The 15,085-nt window shown below is 43.9% G+C and overlaps 1 long non-coding RNA gene across 1 annotated transcript in view; it reads right to left on the reverse strand.

The window, feature by feature from the left end:
• Nucleotides 1-15,085, reverse strand: part of LOC141107631 (uncharacterized) — a 57,146-nt gene that overhangs the window by 38,238 nt on the left and 3,823 nt on the right. The gene's annotated exons all lie outside the window — the stretch shown is intronic.

Raw genomic sequence — 15,085 nt, forward strand, 5'->3', positions numbered from 1 at the left:
CCATATACTATTTGGTTTTGAAATAATCTTTTATGTTCGGACTTCCTAATCATTACATCCTTATATATTTGTTGTTTATTTTCCCATTTACTTTGTTTGTCCGGGGTTGGATCCTTCACATACTCCCTTTCTGCTGTTATTACCTCTTTCCTAACCTTATCCTCCCAATCTAGCGAAGATTTTTTAATTTTAGAAACTTGTTGTATAAATAAACCCCTCAAATAAGCCTTCAGTGCATCCCACATCATCCCTCTTGTTGTGGTGTCCGTATTAAACCTTATAAACTCGTTTACCTTGGCTATTATCCCATTCTGATCCTCTATAATTCCAAACCATATTGGGTTCATTTTCCATAACCTATCAACCTTCTTATTTTTAATACTTATCAAAATCGTTAGGAGCGAGTGATCTGATACACCCCTAGGTTGGTAAGTTATATTTTTAATTGTTTGGGAACCTAGCTCATTACCCAATGCAAGATCTATTCTTGAAAGTGTAGAATAGGAACCCGAGTAACATGAGAATTGTAACGTCCCAGGGTTCCGTATTCTCCATAGATCCAATAGACCAGCTTCCTGAAGGAAATGGCTCATACGGTTTCCCTGTGGCGTCTGTCCCTGGTTACCTGGGGGGAACCTATCAATCTTTTTATTTATTACCACATTAAAATCCCCAAATACTATAATTGGTATGTTGTTCTTGTCTACTATAAACTCTAATAAATCATACAAGACATCTAGTTTAAAAGGTGGAGGGATATAAACATTTGCTAGCACATATTCCTGGTTTTCTATTATACAGTGCAAAAAAAATGATCCGACCCTCCCCATCTATTTTGCTCTGTCTGCAGGTGAAAACCACCCCTCTCCCAATTAACACTGACACCCCCCTGGAATAGGTGGTGTGCACAGAGTGGAATTGGCACTGGAATCTCTTGTTTCTTACCTGAGATTTAGTGTCTTGAGTCAAGTATGTCTCCTGCAGACAGGCAATTCCTATTTTGAAAATATCCAACATATCGAATACAGCTGCTCTTTTGGCCGAGGTACCCAACCCACGAACATTCCATGATCCAATATTCAATACCATTGATTTTTTATATAACATCTATCGAAGAAAAAAAAACCAAAAGGTAGTGGCAAAAGCTAGATCCTAATAATTTCAAGGAGGTATACCCAGTTATCCATAGGGAATCTATTAGTGCTAATCTCAGAGGCAAAAAAAAAAAAAAAATGTTTTATATTTATCATTATACCCCTCTGTGTCAAAAAATGTATCTACCCCGTGATTACAAAAAACCCATATTTGTGTACTGTAAACATTCATGTTCTATCTATATTTTATCAATGCCCCATGTATTATCCTATATTCTAATGTGCCGTTTATATTTTGTTTAACCAGTGCCCAATGTGTTATCCTATATTCCACTGTACGATAAAACTCCTTGTGATTCCGTGTACCATAAGTTCTCCTACTAAATATATTTCTTTTCCTATAACCCTTGCCCCCCCCTCCCACCCTGTCCCCCCTCCTCCCAAAAAACCCCCCCTCCCTACCCCCCCCCCCCCCCCACCCCCACCCCACACCATTCTAGGTTACCCCTAGAGGCTTTTTTAATAACCGTCTCACACTCTTTGATAATCACACTCTCACCTCCCCTCCCCCCGCCCCCCCCCCCTCCCCAGACACATCAGTTTTATTCCCCTTCCTTCCTACACCTAGATCCATTTACCATTTCATTTCTCCACCCCACCCTTCCCCTAAAAAACAAAAATGAAATAATTTATTATATTTGTGCCCCATTCTCTATAACATCTTCAACCCAGACTCCCTATAGTTTCATTGGCAGCTGGTCTCTTTTATCTTCTAGCCATGCTAACGCATCCGCAGGCTTGTCAAAAAGCTGACTTCCTCCGAGTGCGTTTATCCGAAGCCTGGCAGGGTAAAGGAGAGCATAAGTAATGTCAAATTTTTGAAGACTACGTTTCTGAAGGTCAGGAGAGAAATCCGGGTATATTGATATCCTAGCCCCATTGAAGGAAATATTCCCCATCTCTCTGGCCTTCCTAAGGAGTTTTACTTTATCTTTATAATTTAAAAATTTCACTAGTAGCGGTCTCGGGGACCTTCCTTGAGGGGGGGGCCTAAAGGGAACTCTATGTGCTCTTTCGATTGAAAACTGCTGTGAGAATAAGTCTCCTCCAAAAGTTTCAATCATCCACTTCTCTAAAAATGCTATTGGGTCTGAGCCTTCACACTTTTCGGGGAGCCCCAGCACCCTCACATTGTCCCTACGAAGTCTATTTTCCATTTCATCAAATTTTTCCGTGAGTTTATCTATTTTCTCTTTCCATTTCTTGGATTCTTGTTTCATAGGGTACAAATCATCTTCTATCAGACTTATTCTCTTCTCCATTTCCGTTACTCTTTCCGCCGTTTCCTTAAGTTCTTGCCTTACCATGATTAGCTCCCCTTTAATATCTTCCATTTGGTTACTTAATTCACTCAAAGATTGTTTACATGCATTAATTGCCATGAAGATATCTTTCAGGGAGGGCTCTCCTTCTGCTGGAGGTATTGGATTGATAGAAATTTCTGTTTCCTTCCCAACTGTTCCTGACCCTTTACTTGAAAGGTTTTTAGTGCCAGTGGTCCCTGTGGACATACTCAGGTGTCCCTGACTCTTTCTGTCCGCAGTTGATTTACCTTGAGTTTGCTGCCCCCCTTTGCTTGGTGTATGATCCATGGCATGGATCATTCTCTCTAGCTTAGCGGTTGCTGCGACAGCTGCTGCAGTTGCGCCCGCCACAGTGGACTGAGCTCCTTTTTCCTTGTCTTTGGCCGAACGAAGGGATTGAACTCCCACGTTTTCATGGTTAGCTTGCTCATAACCTTTCCTCCTTGTTGACATCATATCTATCCTACTGTGGAGATATTAATGTAAGGCAGCAGATCAGGTTCCCAGAGAGTCAAAAAGGCAGTGTTAAATTACCTCCAAAATTAACTCCAAGTTTAAACCTCCTGCCCTGTCTATTTATTAACGCTGGGAGCTGCAACAGTTAGGAAAAGGAATGGAAAAAATGATGACACGTTCATTTACAGCAGATGCATGTGGGGGTGTTCATATTAGGCCCACTTTAGACCCCTTTTTCCTTGCCTCCAAAAATAAATTTTAATGTTAGGGACCTCAGTCAGTTTAACCAGCAATTCAGATATTATCCTGCCCATCAAACCATAGCAAACAAATAGCAAAGATTTGCAGTTCACTAGAAGTTCCGTTCACCTGGAGTCATTACTGTCCTCCTCCACTTTATAGCCAGATAACAAACAAAGAGAGAAAGAGCTCAGTACCTCGTCCTGCCGGTCTTGACAAGTCACACTGTTTTCCTTCCCAGCTGCGCTGCAGGGACCACTGTATGCACTTACTCCTGTTTCCAGATAACTCTACCTCCTCATGTTCCTCTGGGCAGCGTATACAGTGTACCGAGTCCAAGTACACTTGCTGGAGTCTCCGCAGCAGGCATCCGTCGTCAGTTTGTTCCCGCAGCTGAGTTCCCTCCTCTCCTTCCCGTTCTCGCGGGACTTCACTTGTACTACGCCTTTACCTGTCACAAGCTGTGGACTAGGAGATCCCGGAGAGAATGCCCACACACTCGTTTCCGGGCACGCCGGGCATGGGAACGAGGAGGGACCGAAGAGGCAGACAAGTCACTGCAGCTCACCTCGCCACATGGGTAATGTCTGCAGCGTTTACCCCCGGGGCGACTCGTTCATGAAGCGGGGAGAGCGGGGTGGACACACACACGCTCACTCCATACCGACTAACACCGCCATCCGCTTCCGGTCACGCCCCCCAAAAATTGAGTTTGATGCTTTGGTTTATGCAAGTTAACATACTAAGAAAACCAAAAAAATTGCTATTTGAAAAAAAAAAAAAAAATTTGTTTGATGATCTGAATTATTAAAGTGTGACAAATATGCAAAAAAAATTAAAAATCAGGACGGGGGCAAAAACTTTTTCACAGCACTGTAAGAATTCGTTTAACAAAGGTGACTATTTAAAATGCTTTAGTACTCTGGCTTAAGCCCTCTTTTACATCAGAATACATGTATTACCATGCATTGATATTTGTTTCAAATGTCTGGCATTATGTTTTGAAGGGCTCAGTTTGAACTGACTTGACAAAAAAATGCACCAAAAATATAGCAAGGAAAGTTCTTTTTTTTCAATACACTCAATGTAGCACATTAATGTGAAGTGGAAAAAAATGGATTGGTTTTATATTCTTGTGTCTTTCCTTCAGTGGAAAATGCAGCAAAATGCATGCAGTGAAGTCACCGAATGAGCCCTAAGAGAGAATCTGCATATAGACTACAATAATGGAGCTGGAGAAATCTCTAATTATAATTGTGTCTCATTTCGTTTTGTTTTCCTGGTCCCAGGAGAGCTGATGAGGAGCAAACGATCAGATCTCCGACTCTCAGCATCCTGACAGATGAGGTGTTTATGTCACCATGTCCATGTGTCAGCATGATTACTCAGTATACACAACACAGCACAGGGAATTCTGGGTTTTGTGAAATTCAGCATCATAAGCATCTTGTTACATATAAAAGTTCAGCTAATATCTGATAGAGCTTTGGCTGTCAAAGCTTTAAAACAGACAGTCATCGGTGTGAATATATACTACATAGCCAAGGTTTGTAGACACCTGACCATCTAAATGAGCTTGTTGGATATCTTATTTGAAAAACATGGGCATTAAAATCGAGGTACTCCCCCTTCCATCCTCCTTTCCTTTGTGGCTAGAACAGCCTCCACTCTTCTGGGAAGGCTTTCCAAAGGATTGTGGAGCATCTGTTGACATTGTGTCAATTCAGCCAAAAGAGCAATTGGCATTCCAATTATCCCAAATGGTGCTTGGTAGGGTTGAGGTCAGGACTCTGCGTAAGCCATTCCAGTTCCTCCACCCCAAACCCATCTAACTATGTCTCTATGGACCTGACTTTATGCACAGGGTCACAGTCAAGATGAACCAGAAAAAGACCTTCACCAAACTGGTACCACAAGGTTGGAAGCACACCATTTTTTAAATGTCTTTGTATGATTAGTTATCCATCACTAGAAACACCTGAACTCCCTAATTTTTGAAGTGGTTGTAAAAGTTTGTGTTTTTTCCCCTGGCTCACGTGTCACTGGATTTGATTGACAACAGCGGGAGCCAATGGTTCCTGCTGCTAATAATCTATCCAATGAGGACCCAAGACAGCGGCTGGAGTCACTGGTCTCATGCACATCGCTGGAACGATCGGGTTCAGGTAAGAAAAGGGGGGGCTCTCAGGGGCAACTGCAGCACAGAAGGTTTTTCACCTTAATGAATAGAATGCATTAAGGTGAAAAACCATGAGACTTTACAACCCCTTTAAGGGATTTACACATACTTTTGGCTATATAGTGTAAATAAGCCATTTTTAGGGGGCATACTTTGAACAGGTTTGTGCACATCCGCAGGAATGCTAGGGATATAGTATTATGTAGTTATCCTATAAAATGTATTAAACATATAAAGTAGCGAGAGTTGCAGATTCAAATAATTCAAACATGGCTATGTGCATTTTTCATGGTGCCACGTGTCTGCTGTTTATTCAAATCCATTGAAATTCCCACTGGAAACCACAGGTGATCAACTGCATTAAAATTAGATTTACAGTATGTATATTATCAATTTATCCAATAGTCTAAGAGATTACTTAAAAAAATTAATCTTATTAAAAAAACAGTCAACATTTTTTTAATCCTATACAGTATTTCCATTTTGATTTAGCTTGAATCCAAATGGTCAAATAGAATTGCTAAAATGCCCTTACTTAAGCCGGCCATAGACGGTTCGAATGCTGCTGAACCTGCCGAGATTGGAGGCATGTATGGGCAGGCTGAATGTACCCAAGTAGATCGGTTGATTAATTTTGGTACAATCAGCCAGTCAAATTTTACAAGAGAATAATTCTAGCGGCTATTATAGATGCTAGCAGTAGAGTGTGCTCCACGGCTCCCACCACCCCTCTGCCAGGAGAACGCAATGGCTTCCGCAGGAGGGATTCCCCCATCAATACTGACTGACCCATGGTTGCAGGTAAGAAAACCAGTCCGTCTATGGCCAGCTTTAGATGTTTCATAGATTTGACTGGAATATTGGAAATGTAGCAAAACTGAATAGATGGATCAAAAAACAGATGGACACCTTTAGCCCCGGTTCACACAGGGGCGACTTGTCAGGTGACCTAGCCGCCTGACAAGTCGCGTCCCGTTCTCTACTACGGAACCGTTCTAATAGGAGCGATGCAAGTTGCTCTGACTTAGAAAAAGGTTCCTGTAGTATTTTTGGGGCGACTTCAGGCGACCTGCGTTGACTTCTATACAGAAGTCGGTTTGCAAGTCGCCACTGAAGTCGCGTGCAGGTCGCCTCGGTGAGTCGACCTGCAAGTTGTGCCGCCCCTGTGTGAACTGGCACTAAAAGGCCTAGAGATCCCTAAAATATTATGTTATGCTGTAATTTTAAATAACTATAGTGCTTCTTAGGGTTACTCTTTAATCCAGCCTTTTTTACACAGAGGAACCTTTATGGTCTCAGTGAACACCTTGTTACTATTTATTATAGTGTATCTACCGGCTGCTCACGGTACATTGCTGTGATGGTCACCGGGAAGAATGCTTCTTACATCTGTGGTAATTGGGAAGGACCCCACCTTAAAGATATCTAAAAAGATACGTTTTCAAATTTCAGCTTTTGTAGTGCCCTGGCCTCCCTCAGCACCATGTCTCTGTCTTTAAAGTGCAGGAGCTTGAAGATGAATGTGCGGGGGGAGAGCCCTGCAGCCTACTAGTAGCTGGCATGCGGTGAGCCCTCTCAATGGTGGAGAAGGGGGATAAATGCACCCATGGCAGCAACTCTTTAAGAAGGCGCTCAGTGAAAGCAGTGGGGTCGGCACCTTCTGACCCCTCTGGGAGGCCAACGATGCGCAGATTATTGCGCCGATTGCGGTTCTCGGCATCCTCCGCATGGATGAAGTCCACATTCATCTACAGGTGATCGATCTTATCCATCAGCGCTGCCTGGCCTGTGGCGATTGTTTGTATGGTGGTCCTGAGGTCTGCCGCTGTTGCTGGAGGGGAGTCCGCGGTCTCTGTCTGGGACGCCATGTGGGCAGTGATGGTGGCTTGGCCTCTGGTCTTGGCCCTGTCCAGTGGAGCCGCTGCTGACTTTGACCTCCGGGATTTACCACTGGGTATTGCCCGGAGTCCCTGCTGTGTCCTTGGAGTGTTTCCACTACAAATTTCAGCCCAGGCAGCGGGATAAAGGCAGGATTAGTGGCCGGACCCCAGGAGCTCTGTTACTGAGCGTCCTCTCCTGTTGCCATCTTGGACACGCCCCCCTCTAAAAAGATAAGTGATCATTACTCAAGGAACCCCTAGCAACCTCTCAAGGAACCCAAGGATTCCATCCATGGTATCCTGGATGAGAAAGGCTGCTTCAATCTATTGACTTGACCATTTATCTGTATCCAAAGTCTTCCCTTTGTGCTTTACAACTACACTCACCGGCCACCTTATTAAGTACACCTTGCTAGTACCGGGTTGGACCCCACTTTGCTTTCAGATCTGCCTTAATTCTTCATGGCATAGATTCATCAAAATGTTGGAAACATTCCTCAGAGATTTTGGTTCACATTGACATGATAACATCACACAGTTGCTACAGATTTGTCGGCTGCACTTCCATGATGCAAATCTCTCCAATGGATTGAGATCTGGTGACTGTGGAGGCCATTGAAGTACAGTGACCTCATTGTCATGTTCAATAAACCAGTGGTGGGATGATTTGAGCTTTGTGACATGGTGCATTTTCCTGCTGGAAGTAGCCATCAGAAGATGGGGACACTGTAGTCATAAAGGGATGGACATGGTCACAAACAATGCTCAGGTAGGCCGTTGCGTTTAAACGATGCTAAATTGGTACTAATGGGCTCAAAGTGTGCCAAGAAAATATCCCCCACTCCATTATACCACGACCAGCCTGAACTGTTGATACAAGGCAGGATGGATCCATGCTTTTATGTTGTTTACGCCAAATTCTGACCCTACCATCTGAATGTCACAGCTGAAATCGAGAATCATCAGACCAGGCAACGTTTTTCCAATGTTCTATTGTCCAATTTTGGTGAACCTGTCTGAATTGTAGCCTCATTTTCCTGTTCTTAGCTGACAGTAGTGCCATCCGGAGTGGTCTTCTGCTGCTGTAGCCCATCTGCTTCAAGGTTCCATGTGTTGTGCATTCAGAGATGGTATTCTGCATACCTTGGTTGTAACGAGTGATTATTTGAGTTACTGTTGCCTTTCTATAATTTCAAACCAGTCTGCCCATTCTCCTCTGACATCAACAAGACATTTTCCTCCACACAACTGCCGCGCACTGGATATTTTCTCTTTTTCGGACCATTCTCTGTAAACCCTATAGATGGTTGTGCGTGAAAATCCCAGTAGATCAGCAGTTTTTGAAATACTCAGATCATCCCTTCTGGCACAAACAACCATGCCACGTTCAAAGTCACTTAAATCCCCTTTCTTCCCCATTCTGATGCTCAGTGTGAACTTCAGCATGTCGTCTTCACCACGTCTAGATACCTAAATGTATTGAGTTGCTGCCATGTCATTGGCTCATTGGCTGATTAGCAATTTGTGTTACCAAGCAATTGAACAGCTGTACCTAATTAAGTGGCCGGTGAGTGTGCCTCCACCCGAGACTCGCTCATCCATGTCTTTATGGACCTTGCATTGTGCACTGGTCCAAATCATTTGCTAGAGGGGGGATTATGGTGTGGGGTTGTTTTTCAGGGGTTGGGCTTGGCCCCTTAGTTCCAGGGAAGGGAACTCTTAGGCTCGGTTCACACTAGGACGACTTGGGATCCGACGTGTAAGCCCTCAAGTCGCCCCAAGTCGCCCCAGAAAGAGATTCACATTACAGTGAATGGGAGCATCTTAATAGACACTACTGAAGTCGCTCCGACTTCAGAGCGTACTCCCTGTACTACTTGGACCCGACTTGGTAGGCAACCTGTACCATAGAAGTCAATGGAAGTCGCCTCCAAGTCGGATCTCTCTCTACAGTCAAGCGACTTTGCAGGGAAAAAATTTAGTTTGCCCAGGCAAACCCCTCCCTCCCAGAGAGCTGATTATCCTGTGATTGGCCACAGCCAAAGTCGCCTGTCCTGGAGGCGACTTGAAGTTGCGTTGTAATTTGCTTAAAGTCGCGCTGAAGTCGCGCTGAAGTCGCGTTGAAGCCACGTTGAAGTCGCCATACAAAGTCGCGCTAAAATCGTGTTGCCCCTGTGTGAACCGAGCCTTAAGGCGTCAGCAAACCAAGACATTTTGGACAATTTCATGCTCCCAACTTTGTAGGAACAGTTTGGGGATGGCCTCTTCCTGTTCCAACATGACTGCGCACCAGTGTCATGTTGGAACAGGTCCATAAAGACATTCATAAGCGAGTTTGGGGTGGAGGAACTTGACTGGCCTGTACAGAGTCCTGACCTCAACCCGATAGAACACCTTTGGGATAAATTAGATTGGAGACTACGAGCCAGGCCTTCTCGTCCAACATTAGTGCCTGACCTCACAAATGCGCTTCTGGAAGAATGGTCAAACGTTCCCATAGACACCCTCCTAAACCTTGTGAACAGCCTTCCCAGAAGAGTTGAAGCTGTTATAGCTGCAAAGGGTGGACCAACTCAATATTGAACCCTACGGACTAATGCCCCATACACACGGTCGGATTTTCCGACGGAAAATGTGTGATAGGACCTTGTTGTCGGAAATTCCGACCATGTGTAGGCTCCATCACACATTTTCCATCGGAATTTCCAACACACAAAGAGAGCTTGCTATAAAATTTTCCGACAACAAAATCCGTTGTCGGAAATCCATGTATTTTGTTGTCGGAATGTCCGATCAATGTCCGACCGTGTGTACGGGGCATAAGACTGGGATGCCATTAAAGTTCATGTGCGTGTAAAGGCAGGTGTCCCAATACTTTTTGACAATATATTGTATATACTGTATACTGTATGTATATAAAATCTTCCCTTGGTGCTTTATAGTTATGTACATGATCATATCATCAGTTGCAGGTCTTTGCAGTGTAATGGAAAGGGTGGGTGCAATCACAACATTTTCCAGGCTGTCAGGTACTGGCATGAATTAGCTTCTCCTCCATTGCAAAGTGACTATATAAACTTGTTAAATGGTTAGCAATTTTAACATGTCCTAAAATAATATCCTGCTTTTTAATTAGAGCAGATTTCTATTTACAAGAGCTTCATTAAAACCTGGACTCCGGGCAAACAGCAATATACGGTTCAATTAAATGTCATTTTAGCCAATCTTATGAGGACCAAACATCTTCCACACTGTGCAGCCAGGCAGGGAACACCCTATTTTTTCTGGCTTTACATCATCCCTTTCCACCTTTTTTCCTTCAGTGTGCTCTATGAATAAAAGAGCGTGCAAAAAGCAGGCCAGTGACACAGGAAGCTGTAAAGCCCGACAGAGAAATATCAGAGTCGTCTTTCTGGCTACGCAGTGTGCAAATCAGCTGCTGATGCAGATGAGCAGAATAAAAAAAAAGCATTTGGCAGGTAAAATATTTCACATTGTACACGTGTACATGTGTTTTCATTGGCATATCTACTGTATATGCTATGCTGAAGTGTTGTTCAGAAACCCGACATTTAGAGTCCATGCACACTGCCTTAAAAAAAAAAAAATTTTAAATCGCAGCTTCTAGAGGAGTTTAGCGTTTTGCCTGTAGAAGCAGCCAATCTTCTCTTATGTGTCCATGAATATTTAAGCCTCGTACACACAATCGGATTGTTGGCAGACAGAGTCAGACTTTTGTCCGAAGGGCGTGTGCCTGGATTTTGTCTTGCTTATACTAACGGCACACAATTGTCGGCCAACAAACACGAATGTAGTGACGTACTACGTGGAATTTCAGCTCTTGAGCGCCACCCTTTGGGCACCTTCTGCTAATGTCGTGTTTGGTGAGCATTGATTCCGAGCATGCGTGTCTGTACTTTGGACTTTTGTGTGACAGACTTGTGTACACACGATAGGAAAATCTGACAACAGACCGTTGTCCGCCAAAAATTTACTAGCCTGTCATCCAACATTTGTTGGCCGAAAGTTTGACAACAATTGTCTGATGGAGCGTAACGGTCGGATTTTAGGCAGTCTGTCATCATACAAGTCCCGGCCGAAAATCCGATCCTGTGTACAAAGCTTAAGGCTCCGTTCACATCTCCGCGTTCCGAATTGCGAATCCGCCCGCGATTCGCAATAGCGGCAAATCGCAGGACACCCTTGCATTCCCCGTGTATTGCCTGTTGATTTTAATAGCACCCCAAACGCGGTGCGATTTTCCCGCGCAAACAGAAATACAGGAGCTTCTTTTGGGCGATGGGCGTCCCGCGTTTCTATTTGCACGTTTTTATCGCGATTGTTGCCCCCCATACGTGGAGATGTGAACGAAGCCTTAGTCGTTTAGAGGCGTATTTTAAGCTCAGCTTTTAGAGGCAAAAAAAAACACCTGCTTGTTTGTGTTTTTAAGAGCAGTTTTCTGGCAGAAGCTGGGCTTTTTTTTTCAGCGGGAACGCAATTCTGGCACCTCCAGCGCTGACGGTATGTAATGCCAAGGGGTCCTAGGGTGTGCTGCAGGGTCTATTGATACTCGCTGGGGGATCTATTCTAGCTGGAGGGGATCCATTTTTGCAGGGGGGTCTATTGTTGCTGAAGAGTTCTAGTGTTGCTGGGGATGAGTCTTATATTGCTGGGGGCTCAGTTGTTGCTGGGAGAGATCTACTGTTGAGGGAGGGGGTCTATTGTTGCTGGCTGCTGGAGAGTCTATTGATGCTGGCTGTGGGGAGATCTGTTGTTGTTGCCATGAGCCTATTGCTGCTGGGGGGGGGATTTTGTGGTGGGTGGTCCATTGTTCTTAGGGGGATCTATTGTTGCTGGCGGGGGCTCTATTGTTATTGGCTGCAGGGGGATCTATTTTACTGCTTTTCTTGTTATAATTACCAAATTCCATACAAAGCACCACAAAATGATACAATAGTTTCTGGATTATGAGCATAATCCGTTCCAGAAGAGTGCTTGTAACCCAAAGCACTCGCATATCAAAGCGAGTTTCCCCACAGGAATCAATGGAAACTCAGATAATTCGTTCCACAGCCACTGCTTGTCTATGCAGTACCGCATGTGACCAGAGGTGGGGGGCGCAGACACTCGGAAACACTCAGAGAAGATTGGAGACCACTCGGAGACGCTCGGAAACACTTGGAAACCGAGCGTGAAACCAAGTGTTTCCGAGCGTCACCAGCACCCCCGAACCTCTGGCCAAATGTGGTACTGCACACCCCCAGAGCCTTAAATCCTGCTCGTCTTGCGAGACAACACTCTCAAACCAAGTCAGAATTTAAAAAAAACAAAAAAAACAGCTTGTATTGTGAAACGCTCGTAAACTGCGTTACTCGCAATCCGAGGTTTTACTGTACTAGGTTCTGTATTGTCCAAAAGGGCAGAACTGGAAGGTGGGTAGGGGGTGGAACCAAGGAATGGTGCTCAGGGGTAGGTAGGAGGTGGAGAAAAGAGGTGACTCAGAAAGAGGGAGTTCCTGCAGCTATTCTCTAAGAAATAAAAACCCTGGGGAGAAGAAAACGCTAGATGCTCCTAAACACCTATACAAAAATGCTGAAATGTGAGCGTTTTTATTCTGCCAAAAGAACTAGAGTTTTTTTTAATCCCAGTGTGCATGGACCCTAAATTTGCAAAACCAACTGCCTTTATACCATTGCATCAAATAAATATAACACATCAGAGCATCGGTTCCCCAGAAAAATGGAAATAAACAAATCTATTTGGGTATATGAGGATTGCTGATAAAGAATAGAAAGTCATTAAATAATGTAAAGTATGCAATTTGGGGCACAAAATAACAAAATGGGGGGGTGGGGGTCTCATTCATTCTTAATGGTATGGTGTGGCGCTATATTAAAATAGGACTTCTTTTCCTGTGTTCCTGCGGGTAGGGAAACTCGTTGAAATAAATGGGATGCCCCACACGCAGCCGCACAGATGTGAACCAAGGGTTCGTTCACACGTGGGATTGGGGGGCAGTAAAACCACACAGTTGAGTTGTGTTTTTATTACCCCCAGCTGTTTGTTATGAGAAAGTTTCATGTTCTACTTATTTCTTCCTTTGTGTGAAATCCCAGGTATTCCTGCTAGTCCCCTTGCTTTTCTATTAAAAACTGACCACACTAGGCAGGAGAGCACAGCGGGGTCAGTTCTCTAGCTATGCTGGGAACTCAGCCTGCTCTCCTCCAATGATCAGACCTGACATGCCCCCCGCTGTACAGCCTGTCACTGGCAAGCTGCTGTTTTGCCGCCCCCGGCTCTTATTAACCGAAGGAATGTGATCACTTATAAAAAATGGAAAAAAGATATTTATAATTTTTTTTTATATCTATACAAAAATGTTTTGCATTTCATTTCTATTTTAAACTGAATAGGTTGGTTTACAAGATGATCTTTTACAATCACTTTAAGTACGCCCATGTGAACGTATGACCACAGAAGAGAAAGATCAGGTTCCCCTCCCCTACCGGACAGGGTTGTGCAGTATGGTAGAGCTCTGTAAATCGTAGGACTGGACGGACAGAAATACAAATCCCTTGGTAGGTAAAATAGCTAATATATATAAAATGTGTGTGTTTAGCTGGTTGCGGAGGTTGGAGTTCAGCTTTAAATTTAATTAGAGCCTGTGCATACTGTGGAGTATTGTATTGTACCCTGGCCTTAAATTGAAATGCATATCAATGTTTCTAAAATCACCATAAGGGTATGTATACGTTAACAAGGTAATGCCAACACCATGTAGTATACTGTATATGCCGAAATGATGGATGGTTTCTTAAGCAATTTATGATTAATTTTATTGGGGACAACGTCATGTTTATACATATCCATGGTTGAGATCCATTTTGGTGCAGTCAGTGTTGCTTACCACATTAATTTTACAAATCATGCAGGCCCTACTAATGCTGACTGCACCTGGATCAGAAAATCCTTTGATCTGTAGTTTTGTGTTTTATTTGGTCATACATTAATGCATTACATTACACACTAGGGAAAATATCAGAACCTAGACCAGGGGTCTCCAAACTTTCTAAACAAAGGGCCAGTTTATTATCCTTCAGACTTTAGAGGGGCCGGGCTGTGGCCAGTAGGAGCAGAAAATGTCCTAGCGTCTATAACATCATTGGTGTCAGTGAGAGGAATAGTACCCCATCATTGGTGTCAGTGAGACGAATAGTACCCCATCATTGATGTCAGTGAGACGAATAGTACCCCATCATTGATGTCAGTGAAAGGAAAAGTACCCCATCAATGGTGTCCATAAGAGAAATAGTACCCCATCAATGGTGTCCCTGAGAGGAATAGTGGCCCATCATTTGTGTCAGTGAGAGGAATAGTACCCAATCATTTGTGTCAGTGAGAGGAATAGTACCCTATCGATCGTGTCTGTGAGAGGAATAGTGGCCCATCATTGGTGTCAGTAAAAAAAAAAATTCCTCATCAATGGTGTCCATGAGAGGAATAGTGACCCATCATTGGTGTATGTGAGAGGAATAGAGGTCCATCATTAGTGTCAGTGAAAGAAATAGTACCCCATCAATGGTGTCCATGAGAGGAATAGTGGGCCATCAATGGTGTCCATGAGAGGAATAGTGGGCCATCAATGGTGTCCATGAGAGGAATAGTACCCCATCAATGGTGTCCATGAGAGGAATAGTACCCCATCAATGGTGTCGGTGAGAGGTATAGTAACCCATCATTTGTATCAATGAGAGGAATAGTGCCCCATCATTGGTGTCAGTGAAAGGAATAGTACCCGATCAATAGTGTCCATGAGAGGAATAGTGGCCCATCATTGGTGTCAGTGAGAGGAATAGTGCCCCACTGTTGATG

The sequence above is a fragment of the Aquarana catesbeiana genome, linkage group LG09, assembly GCF_042186555.1.
Source record: "Aquarana catesbeiana isolate 2022-GZ linkage group LG09, ASM4218655v1, whole genome shotgun sequence".
Classification (NCBI taxonomy): Eukaryota; Metazoa; Chordata; class Amphibia; order Anura; family Ranidae; genus Aquarana; species Aquarana catesbeiana.